This window comes from Eschscholzia californica, unplaced genomic scaffold, assembly GCF_041429995.1.
Source record: "Eschscholzia californica isolate CP2 unplaced genomic scaffold, dmEscCali1.0.p SCAF_3, whole genome shotgun sequence".
Classification (NCBI taxonomy): Eukaryota; Viridiplantae; Streptophyta; class Magnoliopsida; order Ranunculales; family Papaveraceae; genus Eschscholzia; species Eschscholzia californica.
Genome location: NW_028238420.1, coordinates 11,488,463 through 11,499,211, shown reverse-complemented (window position 1 = coordinate 11,499,211; position 10,749 = coordinate 11,488,463). Strand labels below are relative to the sequence as shown.

General features: G+C 38.2%; 1 long non-coding RNA gene across 1 annotated transcript; it reads left to right on the top strand.

Moving 5' to 3' along the window:
• Positions 1–5,206: 5,206 nt before the first annotated feature.
• LOC147548401 (uncharacterized) lies at positions 5,207–9,412 on the top strand. Its single transcript, XR_015238559.1, has 6 exons — positions 5,207–5,397; positions 5,566–7,333; positions 7,431–7,617; positions 7,692–7,772; positions 8,666–8,809; positions 9,152–9,412. It is a non-coding gene; the product is annotated as an uncharacterized LOC147548401 (long non-coding RNA).
• The last annotated feature ends 1,337 nt before the right edge of the window (positions 9,413–10,749 follow it).

The following is a 10,749-nucleotide window of genomic DNA, read 5'->3' as shown; positions in this document are numbered from 1 at the left end:
AATACTTATTGGGAAGTAATTCTAGTATATCTAGAAAAAGAAAGAAATAAGTTTCGAGTGAATTTTTAAGGCGTCTAAAAGATCATCCGCATAAGTCCAAGAGCTCATAATATTTACGAAGGTGTTGGGTTTTACACCCTTATACTAATGCCTATGGCGGAAATAAGACATCTAAGGTCTACATTAGTATTCCCAGGATCACATGCATAAGCCCATAATAATACTAAGTAAAACTAGAAAGATGAATACATTATTCGCTAGTTTTCTCTCGAACCTTTCCAATTGCTTTTGAGAAGACCAAAAGCTTCAAACATAGCTCCTCTACTTGGGAGATGATCAATCAACTTGATCTCCCACCTTGTTGTTAGCTAGCACACCAATGGTGGTTGGAAGAAGAACCCCTTTCTTTTTGGCTAGATAGATAGTAATGGGAATTAGCTCACTTTCTCCTCTCTACTTGATGTGGTAGAGTAAGAAAGCTTTGAGAGAAATTCCACACCTTATTCTCTGCCCTAAGAGTTTTTATATAGAACCCTAATAAGAATCCACCTCCTTTTAGGTTTCCTAAAACACCTTTTAGAATAAGATTTAAGGAAATTGTCGAAAATAGCAACTATTGATATTTTCTCAATTCCCTAAGGAGATGACGTCCAAACCCAACCAAAATTGACAGATTTAATTTTCATAACATAAGGAAACGTCCTTCAAAAAATCAGCCCAATCCGAGCCCTAAAAGTGCCCGAATCGGCCTAGGCCCAAAAACCCTGTTGTTGGCCTTTTTGTACTATCTTTGCCTAATTCCTTTTTAGGCCTATGAGATATGTTTATGGGACATTCCCATTGTTATATCTCACTCCCACTAGTCATATCCTAGATCAATTTGACACTCTTGTGTGTAACCCGTTGTAGGATCCAATTGAAGTTAGCCGCGAATTACTTCGTAATTCGACGATCGTAGTTGGTTTCTAGCTTAAACTCTACAATCCCTAAATCAATCGGATTTGATGATCTTCTACATCAATTGTCCTATCCGAAAAATTGTTCGCATTGTCACCATGATCGAAGGACATCTCCTTCAACACCTTCAGACTCCCACTTGGACTTAGAACAAGTACAATGCTCGATTCCCATGTCACTTAGTATCCCATCTGCTACGTCACGTCATTCAGACTTTCTTGATCTCGAGTACAACTGTCAAAACAAATGATTAACTTTAATCCATTTGAGCACGGCCATGCATTTTCAGTTGTTGCTCGTCAAGTGGCCCGAGGACACTGTATCCTAACATAGTTAGGAGGACATAATCCATTCTTGCCCTCTCACTCAACTTCATGTCTATCCTGTCCTTCCCAGTATCCTCCTTTATAACCTCCTTTTACGGCTCGACGTTTAACGGAACCAAAGTCGGACATTCCTTACATATGATGAGCTGAGCACTCATGTTTTGAGGAATCTCTCCAATCTTGTCTTTATGAGAAGTTTTGACGATTCATCATTCTTTGGATGAACTTCTCATGTTAAAGGTTATTCCAGCATATAATCCCTATTATGCACCCACGTAGTCGAATCGAATACACTATTCCTATAGCCCATGAAACTGCGCTATCCCATCGACTCCCGTACTAGTCTTCGTTAGTCATTGTTGTCCATGCAATGACCTGGATTAGGGAATTGATAATGAATTTCTCCAAGTTCACTTAGTAGGGTTTCATTTATCAGATCACGTATCTGACAAGCCCACTTGGGGTGCTTTCTTTATCGTGTGGACTGTCTCTTAAAATACGAAACCAAATTTTAAGGACAAAATAAAATTCCTTTTATTTTATTTATCGAATGTAAGTAATTAGGTACATAAACTCTTTTATGAATCCAAATTACATTTGTTGCCATTCCCCAATGCGCTTTATACCAATGCCCCTCAAGTGTGAGTCGTGTTTGAGCTGAGGTAACGGTTTAGTTAACAGATCTGCAACATTGTCATCCGTGTGAACCTTGCAAATGACCACATCTTTTCTTTCTATGATTTCACTTATCAAGTGGTACTTCTTTTGGATATGTTTGGACTTTTGGTGTGTTCTTGGTTCCTTGGCTTGAGCTATTGCTCCATTGTTGTCACAATAGAGAGTTACGCCCTCTTCCATGCCAGGTACGACACCGAGTTCTATTATGAACTTCTTGATCCAAACTCCTTCCTTTGCAGCTTCCGCGGCCGCTAGATATTCTGCTTCAGTGGTACAGTCTGCAACTATGCTCTGCTTGGAACTTTTCCAGCACACCGCTCCTCCATTCAGATAGAAGACGTAACCGGACTGTGACTTGAAGTCGTCTCTATCCGTTTGAAAGCTTGCATCCACATGGCCTACAACCTTTAGTGTATCTTCCCCGTCATATACCAGGAAATGATCTTTAGTCCTTTTCAGGTACTTTAGAATGTTCTTGGCGGCGTACCAGTGCCTTTTGCCTGGATTTGATTGGTAACGGCTACACATGCTTAAAGCATATAAGACGTCTGGGCGAGTGCAGATCATAGCGTACATGATTGATCCTATTGCCGAAGCATAGGGTACTTTCATCATGTGTGCTAGCTCATCAGGACTCTTAGGACACTGATCTTTGCTAAGCACCATAGCATGTGACATGGGAAGGAATCCTCTTTTAGAGTTTTTCATCTTGAACCGTTGGAGAATCTTATCTATATAAGTTTCTTGACTGAGTCCGATCCTCCTCCTTGATCTATCCCGATAGATCTTGATTCCTAGTATGTACTCTGCCTCTCCTAAGTCCTTCATGGAAAAACATTTCTGAAGCCAGTTTTTAACTGATTCAAGCATCGGAATATTGTTTCCTATGATTAATATGTTGTCGACATAAAGGATCAAGAAAACTAGGTCGCTCCCACTAACCTTCTTGTAAACACAAGATTCTTCTGCATTCTTGAGAAATCCAAATTCTTTCATTTTCTCGTCGAATCGAAGATTCCAACTCCGGCTTGCTTGCTTGAGTCCATAAATGGATTTCTTAAGCTTGCAAATTTTTCCAGCATTTCGGGAATCTACAAAACCTTCGGGTTGTGTCATGTACACATCCTCTTCCAGGTTGCCGTTTAGGAAGGCGGTTTTGACATCCATTTGCCAAATCTCATAATCGTAATGAGCTGCAATTCCTAGAATGATCCGAATGGATTTAAGCATTGCGACAGGTGAAAAGGTTTCATCATTGTCTATACCATGAATCTGTTTGTATCCTTTTGCCAAGAGTCTAGCTTTGAAAATGCTAACGTTTCCATCTTTGTCAGTTTTCACTTTGAAAACCCATTTGCATTCGATTGGTTTTGCTCCATCGGGCAAATCGATCAAGTCCCATACTTGATTTTATGACATGGAATCCATTTCCGATCTCATGGTCTTTAGCCATTTTTCGGAGTCGGGGCTCGTTATAGCTTGGTTGTAGGTACTCGGCTCATTATCTATTAACAGTAGGACATCTGTTTTCTAAGATAATTCATGGAGCCTTTGAGACCTACGAAGGGCCTGAGCAACTTATGGAGTGTTCTCAACTATTTGAGATGTCTCCTGCGAGTTTAATTCGACTTGTGCGGGAGGTTCCACGAGTTTCTCTATCTCGACCTCATTATCCTCTTCCATACTTTGTGGATAGGTAGGAGCCGCTAAATCTCTTGATATCTCTATATCCGTGTTTATTTGTTGCTCATATCGAATTTCATCGATATCTACATTTCTCCCACTTGTCTGTTTGGAAAGGAATTCCTTTTCAAGGAAGACACCATCTCAAGCAACAAACACTTTGTTCTCAGATTCGTGGTAGAAGTAGTAACCCCTTCTCTCTTTTGGATAGCCTACAAAAAGACATTTGTCTGATTTGGGTGCGAGTTTATCTCCTTGTAAACGTTTTACATAAACTTCGCATCCCCAGACTTTGAGAAAAGACAACTTTGGAACCTTTCCAAACTATAATTCATATGGCGTCTTTTCTACAGCTTTTGACGGAGCTCGGTTAAGTGTGAAAGCAGTCGTTTCTAGAGCATACCCCCAGAACGTGTTCGGAAGATTTGCTAAACTCATCATAGATCGAACCATGTCTAACAAGGTGCGATTTCTCCTTCCGGATACACCATTCATCTGAGGTGTTCCTAGCGGAGTGAGTTGAGATACTATACCACAACTCCTAGGATGAGCGTCAAATTCTTGACTCAAATATTCATCACCTCGATCGGATCGAATGACTTTTATTTTCTTGCCAAGTTGATTCTCTACTTCGTTCTGAAATTGTTTGAACATATCAAACGATTCGGACTTATCTCATCAAATAACCATAACGAGTGAAGTCATCCGTAAACGTGATGAAGTAGCCATAGTTACCTCTCGCCGGAGTACTCATTGGTCCGCATATATCCGTATGTATGAGTTCCAAAGGTTCTTTGGCTCGGTCTCCTTTTCCTTTAAAAGAAGACCTCGTCATTTTACCCATTAAACATGATTCGCACGTGTCATACGATTCTAAATCATACGATCCTAGAAGTCCATGCTTATGGAGTTTCTTCATGCGTGTCATGTTAATGTGACCCAAACGACAATGCCAAAGGTAACTTGGATTCGAATCATCTGACCGTAGCCTTTTGGTTTCTATGTTAAAGACTTCGTTCTCAATATTTGTAATATAGAGACCGCTGTATAACTTAACACTGGTATAAAACATTTCACCTTTATATAAAGAACAACGCTGGTTTTTTATTAATAGGTGATATCCCTCTTTGTCTAACTCTGAGACAGAGATAATATTTCTAGAAATAGAGGGTACATAATAGCAATTATGAAGTTCTAAAACTAGACCAGTTTCTAAGGTAGACTGAATGTTCCTACAGCTTTCGCAGCAACCGTTGTTCTATTTGCTACTCGTAGAACAAGCTCCCTCGCAGATAAATACTTGATTCCCTTAAGGCCCTGCACATCAGAAACGATATGAGCACCACATCCGGTATCAAATACCCAGGATTCACTACAAAAAAAACGGTCAATAGGGACATACGTTTTTACGTATGTCCCCAATAAATTAAAGCTAGGGACAATTTTTTACTATTTGTCCCCAATAAAATTGCAATAGGGACAAATTGTGGGCACAACTACAAAATGGCGCTAAATTTCGGCCCAATAATAAAATGGCGCAAAAACTTCCCTCCTTTTTTTTTTCTTCTAAAAAATTCCTCGTTTTAATTATTATTTTTTCCTTCTTTATCTTTTCTCTCTCCTCTTTTTCCCTCAACATACCACAAGCAAAGTGTTGGAGATTTTCCTCAACACCCAGAGAAGCCGATCTCTCTCTCTCTCGTGGGAGTGGTTCGTTGTTTATCTTCTTACTTCTAGGGTTTGCATCTAATAGGTATGTGTTCATCCTCTTCTTCAAATAAATCAGTCAAGATTTTGGTGTACCATAAAGCCCTAATTCGTTTTCGCATAAAAGAATTTAGTTCCAGTGTTCATCCTCTTCTTTTCTAAATAAATCAGTCCATATTTTGGTTTAAAATGAAACCCTAGTTCGTTTTTGCAGAAAGGAATTCAGTTGCAGTGTTTAACCAAGTTTCATTGCCACGACTCTTGTTAAACCACGGTCAGGTTGTCTTCTTCTTTTTCAAAGTAGCAACTAACTGTTTATGATACAATTCCTGATTCAATTACTGTATGAAGTTCTAGTTACGAGGTGTACATGAATATGTCTTGTTCAATGATATAATTCCTGATTCAATACATGAATATGTCTTCTTCCAAAGTAGCAACTAACTGTTTGATACAATTCCTGATCCAATTATTGTATGAAGTTCTAGTTATGAGGTATATGTATTAAAAAGATATTTACTGAACGAAAAAACTTGAAAGAAGGATGTTGTTGTTTCTGCTTTGGAACATCAAGTTTATAAGGACGAACTCTGAGCATCATTTAAGTATTTGAAGCATTCCTTTTGGGGTATGTTTCAGTGACATGTTTTATACTTGGTGAATCTATTATCAATACACAAACAGAGTTATTCAAAGTTTCAAAAGAATATACAGAGTGACTGTGCAAACAGCAAACAGGAAAACGTGTCAGGATTTAAGAAACATATATGAAGAACAATATTTTTTTTAGGAGAGAACTTATATTTGCGCTTGAAATATAAAAATTTGAAAAACATGTAGAATATGGATATTGATGAGGGTATCGACGTTTCATTACTTATACATAGTATCAAATACTTGGAAAAAAAACAGGCCAAAATGCCGACACTACCATATGTGTATATAACTGTTGTTGTTACGAGGTCCAAACTGGGTTTTTCTATGATCTTTATGTAGTAAGAGGAAATTCAGAATTATGGGAGGTTAGACAATTAGAGTAAGATTAAGTGATACGTTTGGTAATTAATTGGTATTACAAAACAAATACTGAAGATGACTCTCAAAATGTCATTTAATTTGAGATACTTTGAGTTAAGTTATAATTTCATGTTCACAAGGCTCACAGCTATTAGATATATGCTCATATTACCTGTTACAAATTCCCTGGTTGCATAAGTTTAGTACAGGTTCTATTTGTAACTACTGTAGCCAGAGAAACTTAACAACATTTTTTTTAAGTTCTAGTGTATTCCTGGTTTTACTACTGAACGAAAAAGAGAAGTTTAAACCAGGAATATACTAGAACTTTATAATCATCAAAGATGAAATTAGTTCAAAAGGTAAGTGATTTCTTCTTGGTTTTTGTTATCTTCCTGGGTTTTGTTATCTTCCTGTAGTTTGTATTGTTATTCAGTAGCGTTCATCTATGTGTACTGTTATCAATAGATGTTAAGATTGAATTAAAATTTTATTTTTGTTCTGAAATCTGATATATGTTATTTGTTGTTCAGTTTTTTCCCTGTGTTGTTTAATTAAGTTTAAAACTTCATAATCGAAAACCAACTACAAGGTACTTAGAGGATGTTGAGACACGACTAGCCATACCATCTAGGTACGTAGATGACTGTCATATTGGAAGTGTCGAAGGATTCATTCTTAGCCAAGGAAAAAGAGATCGAGTACATGAATATATCTTGTTCAATGGTGGGGGAACAATTGAGAGTGTTCCTCCTCTAGTAAATCGACAAAATGAATATGACATTGAAGGCGAACTTGAACAGGAAGAAGACGAAGATGAAAACAAAGATTTAGATGAAGAAGATATAAATGACTATGATGACTTTGATTCTTGAATGCACTTCATGTTTAGGAACTGTCCGGAGGAAATTCCCTTGGAATCATGGAGGGAAGCGATAAAACATTGGGCAGATGAAAAAGTTGCAGTAAGTTTTGAGATACAATTGTAATGATTTATTATTTGTCACTATTGTTAATGTTGATAATGAATTGTTTTCGTCATTGTTGTTGTTTTTATGACAGGCTAAGGCAGAAAAAAATATAGAGAACAGGAAGGTGGATCAAAAAACTTTGCAAAACACGCCATTGAGGAGCGATGAAGACTTCAAACTTGAAGAAAGAAATGGAAGAAATGAAAAAAGAACTTAATAGTACACAAGCGGAATTAGACCAGATTAGGGCTTATTTTAGACGGCTTCGCGATGGGGAGGTAAATTCTTAATAGAATTCTGATTCAGTATGTAGTTATTATTTCAATTAATGACCTATGTAATCGTTTTACAGCTAAATGTCTCTACGCCTAGCTTCTCCTTTGAAAGTTTTCGTAACGACCCAAGGTCATCCTCACATTCTAATTAGCATGAGGTAATCCCCCTCTACTTGGTAGTATAATATATATCACACTAATAGTCACACATCCGTTACACTACCTTACTAACATATGGTAATCTTAATGTATTGTTATTGTACAAGCCTTTAATTATTCAAATAAATGCTTTAAAAGATAGGAAAAAAGTGAATACTGAAATTGTCTGAATGCCATGCTTTTAGCGAAGCGGTGACCTAGTAATGCGGAAGTGTTACAGTCGGATATTACTACTTTGTCATCTTTGTTGTATGTAGTACTGCTGAATAGTTAATACCAGATTGAAACTCAACGACTATCTTCTTCTTTAGTTTCCATTTTGTTCAAGTCTTGAATGAATTAAAGGACATTCGATCAAATCTCTCTCTGAAAAAACAAAGACACAATGCTCACATACTAATAGGTAGATTAGATGATGGTATCTTAATCATTTTTCCGTTTCCTTGTACATGTTTACTGCATAGAATAAGGTTGATTTTAGCTACTAGTGAACTAACTTCATCTTTGATGATTATAAAGTGAGAACTACAATTGGCATACGACTGAACCATTTCTCAACTAGGTATTTGGTATAGTATGTATACCTACTTTTTTAGAAAACAGTTTGTCTACTTGTACTGAAATTTTTATTTCGTATATGTCGTTATGTTTGATATCTATCATTATAATCATAAAAATACGAGTGTGTTGAGATACCAAAACATATGGGGCATGAAACTTAACCTTACCATGTGATTTAAGCGTGGGATTCTATTATATATCTGGTTAGACAATGACATAACCCACACAACTTGTTCTAGTGACTTCGGCTGATAATGTTATTCATGTCACAATTTCACGTCCTACTTTATCACAACTTTATAATCACAACAATTTAAATCTTATGCAACAGGCAAGGGGATGTTGCTGCATCCCAGCAAGCCAAGGGGCTGCTGCTGCGTCGCAGCATGCCAAGGGGTTGCAGCTATTGCTGAGATGGCATGCTGCAGCTGTTGCGTCGCAACAACCAAGGGGATGCAGCTGCTGCTTTGTCGCAGTATGTTTTGGTGTTTTTTTTTACTGAATTAAACCATTGTTCTAGAACTAATGCAGTACTACAGTGACATCGACACTACATATGAAATGTTATTAAGTAAAAGAACTCTCTTCTAAATGTAGCGCAAAACCCGTGGGGGTACGCTCGTTAGATTACTAGAGTAGTAAACACAAACTTATCATGAAGCTACCGCTTTTAAGAAGATTTTGTGTGTGAATGTTTGCTCTTCAACAATTTTATAGAAGTTTTAACATGTTTGTATATTTTTGTCGTGTCCCAATTTCGAAAAAAGTAATAAACTAATTGCTTTCCTTGTCTTCTATTTTTTGTCACCATGACCAGGGATAGGATGGAGCTCTGCTGAGATGATGATATGCTAATGGTGTTTTTAAGTTTTCCACTACAACATGAGAAACAAGACGTGAGGATGAAGTTAGAGTAGTTTATTTTTAATAGAATTTTAACATTTGGAAGAGTTATTAGTCTATTATCTTATTTTGGTTCCTTAACAAAAAAAATTATCTTATTTTGGTTCGTTATTACAACTCGTTAATATGAATATGTGCTTCTTAAATTGTTTGAAGGAAAATTTTCTCTTATGTGTACGATAACAATTGTTTGCTGAACTCCTAACCAAATTTGTAGGGACCAATATTAACTGTATCAGGTACAGGCAATCGAAAATCACAACCAATCTTATAGGGACGGCTATTATCTGTCCCAAATGCTTACGAGAAGAAAAATTCCTATCAAATTTTGGGGACAGATCAAATTGTCCCAAATGCTAACGAGAGAAATTTCTTCCAAATTTTTAGGGACAAATATTAATTGTCCCAAATGCTAACGAGAGGAAATTCCCGCTAAATTTTTAGGGACAGATATATGTCGTCCCTAATAATTGTTGATATAGGGACATATACGAACCGTCCCAAAAATAATTTCGGGACAGATGCTATCCGTCCCCATATCTGTCCCAAATAGTATTTGGGACGCCGCTTTTGGGGACAGATTAAAACTATCCCCAATACTCTATTAGGGACGGTTTTCCTATGTTTGGGACGGTTTTTAGCCGTCCCTAATGGGCCTATTTTTTGTAGTGATTGAGAATCAAATGTATTTGCTAAGTTAACTTCGATAACATAGATACCTTGGTCGGAACCGTGAGTTCTTTCCTTCTTCCCTTTGTTCTTCTGAATCAGTTGAAGCTCTTTCTTTGATTCAGACATTCCAATGCCATTCCGGATTGCCTTGGAAGTCCTGTACTTCCTCAACCGTGATTTGTTTCGGGACATGTCCCTTAATCGACGGATGATTGTGTGCGCATCCATTTTCCCGAATCTCTTTTGAAGATTAGGTTCCATGGTGGCCAACAAAAGGCAAGTTACTGAAACCGATTTCATCCGTATACTTTTGGCCTGCTTTTGATTCTCAACCTTTGAGTTCGCAGTTATTTTTGGAATAGAGATATCTATTTTTGGAAAACAGAAACTGCCAGACCGGACCAGACAGTACGCGTCTGGCCAGTCTGGGCATCTCGGGAGACAGAATCCCGAGATGCAGAAAGACCGGACTGGGATAGTCCCAGTCCGAGTCCTACTGGGAGTCCGAGACATGAAGTCTCGGACGCCCTGACGCGTACAAGACGCGTCTGGAATCCCAGTCAGTCTCGGTCTAGGACCGCGACATAATCTGAGTAGGACTGGGAGTCCGAGACTAGGTCTTGGACATCCCAGACGCGTCTGGAATCCCAGTCCATATGCGAGTGGGAGTCCGAGAAGGTCTCGGACGTTCCAGAAGGTCTCGGCCTTCGGTCGAGACATAGTCTGACCGTCCAGACGCGTCTGATGCACCAAGACGCGTCTAGGACGCGTCTGTGGCCAAGAGACGCGTCTGGCCTAGGGCCAGAACGCGTCCAAACCGGGATACCCGACATGTTTGGA